Source organism: Coenobita brevimanus, chromosome 1 (genome assembly GCF_032717465.1).
Source record: "Coenobita brevimanus isolate Jiangsu-jjx chromosome 1, ASM3271746v2, whole genome shotgun sequence".
NCBI lineage: Eukaryota > Metazoa > Arthropoda > Malacostraca > Decapoda > Coenobitidae > Coenobita > Coenobita brevimanus.
This window is the reverse complement of record NC_136954.1, coordinates 24,600,656-24,606,326: the sequence shown is the minus strand read 5'-3', so window position 1 is coordinate 24,606,326 and position 5,671 is coordinate 24,600,656.

The following is a 5,671-nucleotide window of genomic DNA, read 5'->3' as shown; positions in this document are numbered from 1 at the left end:
CTTCTTCTTTTGTTCCACAGCTCGTTTCACCTCATCATTCCACCATGTCGTCCCTTGCACACCCTTGCATCTCCTCCTCACTCCACAAACCACCTCACACGCTGCGCCTCTCTCTTCCGTAAATATCTTACATACGTCTTCCACCCCTTCCATCTGCTCTAACTCATACCTTCCTAATCTTTCTTCCACTATGCTCTTATATTCAGCCATTTTCTCACTATCTTGTAATTTCTCCACTCTTCTCACAGGACCTGTTTCCTCCTGTCTTCCCCTTCGTCTCCTTAACCATTTTCTTTGCAGCTTTACCTTTGCAGCTTTATGTATAGATACATATTTATATTTATCCACGTATTCATATTTTTATTTAAATGTATATAAAGTTACGAACTCTCTCTCTCTCTCTCTCTCTCCTTTTTGTTTCTTTTACTGGTTCTTCCTCTCATGTGTCAGTCGGGCTAAACCTTCAACCCGAGGACGTGTTTTTCATTTTGCTTAAGCCAGTAAACCTCTGCATGAACCACTGCCATCTTTAAGTGGCACCTGCAATGAAAGAGTGAGTGGTAACAGGAATTAACCTTGCCCCATACTGACAAAGTACGAGGGATGGTAATGGCTGTTTTAGTATGCATCAGTCAGTACATGGATTTCTGCCTGAAACGCCTATGCCATCTGTATGAAGGTCCCTCAGTGGAAGAGGGAGAGTGGTAACAAAAATCAACACTTCCTTATGATGGCTAAGTACGAAATTCACGCAGTGCACTATATCACTATCATTTTATTTTTAACGAAGAATTGTACTTTTAGTGGCATTCGAGACTTCCAAACACATTTTCCTTAGCTACTTATTCTGTACATTACACTTCAATAACCTCTTGTATTTTTTTTCATGCAAAATATATCGACATTAAAAAGATTAAATGAGAAAGAATGAATGCTAGGAGGAGTTGTTACGAATTGTTGTATTATGTTTTTTTTTTTTTTTTCATGCTATTGATAAAAACCATTTCGAAAAGAATAGAGAGATTACCTGACAAATAGAAGAATATATGAAGAAGGTCAGATTGCAATATACCATAAGATTCGCTGTTACAGGTGTTTACTCCACCTGATGGTATATTCCAAAGAAGACAGTGTTAAGGTGTAATATGCAGAATAAATAATTAAGGAGGAAGTGCTACGGGGCCTAATCAATGCAGAATAGGGCCCTGAGCCGTCAGTTAAGAAAGCTCCCTGACACCTGCTCCTTAGTGATTTATTTTTGGATATGGTTGGTTTATATTCGATTGCACGTTATTTATGCAGAATTTAGCGATACTGGAAGGATTTATGTAACACAGAACAGGACAGTAAGGTGTAATAAGCAAAATAAATCGCTTAGGAAAAGGTGTCAGGGATCTTTCTTAACCGACGAGAATACCATCGCTAGACACATGGGAAGACTATGTATATTTCTCCCCCAGACCACTACCCCCTCCCCAGACCACTTTCCCCCTCCCCAGACCACACCGTAAAGAATTCCCCCCCCCCCCTTCCGGATATAAATCACCGTCCTCGGCACAGTTTTTGGAACAGTTTGTCTCTGGCTTTCAGATTTGCGAGGATATAACTCTCTCTCTCTCTCTCTCTCTCTCTCTCTCTCTCCTACACCTAATTCCGCTACTTCTCAACCTCCTTCCCCCTCCCTCCGCTCTCTACTTCTCCCCTCTTCACAAATCCCCCTCTCTCTCCACCTGGTTAAAAATACACACCTATAATTTAATCAGTCTCTATTTACACCTGAAGACGCTCCAGGTCACCCCGAAATTATTGTATCTTCCCACAAAACAATACTTCTATATATGAAAATTCTTTAAAGTGATTTTATGGACTGTTTACCATTTATTTTTCCGTAATGGACACTGAAGGAGCCCATGTTGTGATACTGTGTTGGGTTATTGTACAGTCTGACGCCGGATCCAGTGAGGGGTTGGCCTGCATCAGATTATATCCAAGCTTTTTTGTTCACACCCCTTAAACACACACACACACACACACACACACACACACACACACACACACACACACACACACACACACACACACGACACAAAACTACTAAAACACGAAGCAAGGATGAAACGTGCGTACATGTACCAAGAAACATATACTCGTACTCCCATACATACACACATATAAACTGAAACACTAAATACAAATCCAGAAAATATCAACACCATCAAACATCTCCCATCAAAAAAAAAAAAAAAAAATCTTTCCCTTCCTTTCCCACATTATCACACACAGGGCCTCACTGTGTGTGTGTGTGTGTGTGTGTGTGTGTGTGTGTGTGTGTGTGTGTGTGTGTGTGTGTGTGTGTGTGTGTGTGTGTGTGTGGAGGTAGGGGGTGGCAGGTGTATGCATGCACTATTTTTATGCAATGTCTCCCTCACAGATCTGATATTTACTCAACGCAGCATATTTATCACACCTTCGACGTAAATATATCACAGTTCGATCGTAACTCAGTGCCACGGTGATTTGATTTGCAAATGTGTAAAAGCGTATGTAGGAAAGACTTCAGGGTCATATTCAGGTGCCAAAGGAACGTTTCAGCATCTCTACCTTATTAAATATATTGTCTACTACAGTCTAAAGGGGACTGGACGGACGTGTAAGCGAGCGGATGTTTGTTGCTTATCCATCATGAGTCAGACAATGGTGGGGATCATCATTTTTTTTTTCTTTTTTTTTTTTTTTACTAGATCTCTCTGATTTTCATGTTTTGTGGGCTAAAGTAAACCGAAAAACCTTTAAGTTTGATTCAAATTGGTCAACTACGTTTCCAAATGAACTATTTTATAGAAAAAATTAAAAAGGAGGTGGTGATTCAAAAAATTAAAAGCCCCGTCGTCTTCACCAGAGGTGCATGAGAAGTGATCTTTGAGCTGATGGGCATTAAGCCCCGGCCTTGTTGGAGTGTCGTATGTCAAGGATGAAAGCAATGGAAATGAAGTATCTGAAAGGAGCATGTGGAGCTACTTGGAGAGGCGGACAGATAAATGAGGAAGTGAAGGGGCGCTGTGGTGCTGGCGTGGATGTGATTGGTGTGGATGTCATTGGTGTGAATGTGACTGGAGTGGATGTGATTGGTGTGGATGTTATTGGTGTGGCTGTGACTGGTGTCGATGCGACTGGTATGGATGTGATTGTTGTGGATGTGATTGGTGTGGATGTGATTGGTGTGGATGTGGTTGGTGTGAAAAATGTTTAATAGTTCTGGTAAACAAATCGGGGCCGTCTTTCTGGCCACCAAAATGTGAAAAATATTTAATGTATACAAGTCGGTATCCCTGCCGGGGCACAGCTATGTAAGAAATTTCTGGTATTTACTAATAAACAACTCGTAGGTCGTTACTCGTCTATAAAGTTGTTCTTAAGTAAATCAAACAAGTCTCATAGAGTTAGGCGAAACGTAACTTAACCTTAACTCACCTACAATAATTATTTCTCTTCTATCTCATAGCTAATCCCCCCTTGAATTGGCCAATTCGTAAATGTTACTTAGCTAGTGAAGAGGGAGTGATCGATAACCGATGACGATGAGGCTGCTTAGTGTAATTGCTTGAGCAAGCAAGCGTCCTTATGGTGCTTATATACAACCGTGTTAGCTTGAGAGTAACTAGGAACAGAGTGTTAACTCCACAAGATCTAGGAGCAGAGTGCGGTGTGCGGCAGGACCCACCTCCTCATACAATGGTAGGTTGCCAACTATTAATTATTTACAGTACCAAATACAGTTAGATTACATCATGATATGTACAGGGCAAATCTAACAAATTAATCTTAGTTTTACTTAAACTAAAGTTAGACCAAATATTCCCTTTAATTGTGTAAATATCTTAATTCCACATCTGCTAAACCGGAGAATCTTTCCCTACTTGCCACGTCACCTAACGCGCAGATGCAGTTTAGGTCAGTGGAAAATACCACATAATTACATGTATTTACAATGTATAGTTGTCCACGGGGGTTAAATGCAGTAGCATTTAATTTATCAATAACAAGAATTATTAAAGAGAACGTAATTTCTGGGTTATTAAAACCGCTTGAACAATTAACAACGGTCTCAATTTTTCCTCTGCCTTTAACCAGGGATAACTATGATGAAAATAGAGAGCGCAACTGCGCTGGGGGAAAATATTTCCCACAGTTGGTGTGGATGTGGTTGGTGTGGATGTGGTTAGTGTGGCTGTGACTGGTGCCGATGCCACTAGTATGGATGTGATTGGTGTGGATGTGGATGGTGTGGCTGCGATTGTGATGGTGTGGATGCGATTTGTGTGGATGTGACTGCAAGTATTACGGGAAAGACTCCGAGGAGGCTCGACCAGGAGAGGATAAGAATGAAGAACTGTCAGGGAAAGTGTACGTGAATGAGATGGAGGGGAGAAGAAGACGTTAGATAAACTGGAGTGAGCAGCTACTTTCAAAACCTAGGAATCTTTGAAACCGAATTAACTTTCCAGAATGTTATATAAGCTTCATAACTGTTCGACAACAAAGTAGAACGATATTACAGTCTGGTTCTGAACGCGTGAGACATGTCTGTGAATGGTGATTATTAGATTACAGAACAACTTACTTTAAAAAGAGGCCTTTACTTAACACAGCGAGTTAGAACTATGATGGTAATACACTAGAAATATTGACCTTCATTACTGAGGAAATTGCCTGTCCGAGGTAACTGAGATTATTAGGTCTATTCTGGCAGCCTACTTTACGCCTGGGGTCGGGTGGTGGGCTTTGTGGTGGTTGTGGGAGTTTGTGGTGGTTGTGGTAGTTTGTGGTGGTTGTAGGAGTTTGTGGTTGTTGTAGGAGTTTGCGGTAGTTTGTGGTGGTTGAGGTAGTTTGTGATGGTTGTGGTAGTTTGTGGTGGTTGTGGTAGTTTGTGGTGGCTGTGGTAGTTTGTGGTGGTTGTGGGGGTTTGTGGTGGTTGTAGGAGTTGTTGATAATTTTTGCTGCTTGTGATATTTAATAGATTCTCTCTAACCGTTTCACAAAGAAAAAGTCTTGTAAGCTAAAAAGAATCAGGCGGTTGAAGGAATAAATACCCAAAACATTCCCTTAAAAGAGTGATGAATTCAAGAAGGCATACAGTATTTTCTATTTAGTCTACACTCTTACGTAGCAATATTTCGTTTGACCTGTTTTTATTTTTTCCTCAGTCAGTGGTGTGGTAATAACAAGTGCTCGTGGGCCCTTCGGGTCCCTCGCACTTGCTCCTGCGGAGGGCTCCCGCTTTTATGTGCTGTTCTAGTGTAACGTTGTCACTTGGATTTTTTGCAGCTAACAAATTGATCATCTTATTTGCAGCTTCGGGAATGGAACCCAAGTTGTCCGAAAGCAAGTCCGAAATACTTTAGTTGTACCTGTAGGCAAAAAAAAATCTACGGAGATCCTATGTCGGGCGCCAGGAGCGGCGTTTTTTTTGGTCAAAATGTGATCGCTCATTAAATATAGTAAAAGTTTTTTAATCGTGATGGGACCAAGTCTGTTCACATCAGCGAATTTTTTGCGATTTCTGTGCCAATTTTGGTGCGATTTGAATGTGCAGTTTCGGCTGCCCAAATAAACACACACACACGGCTACTGCTATAATATATTAGATTGTCCAGCTTATGTGTTGTTCATT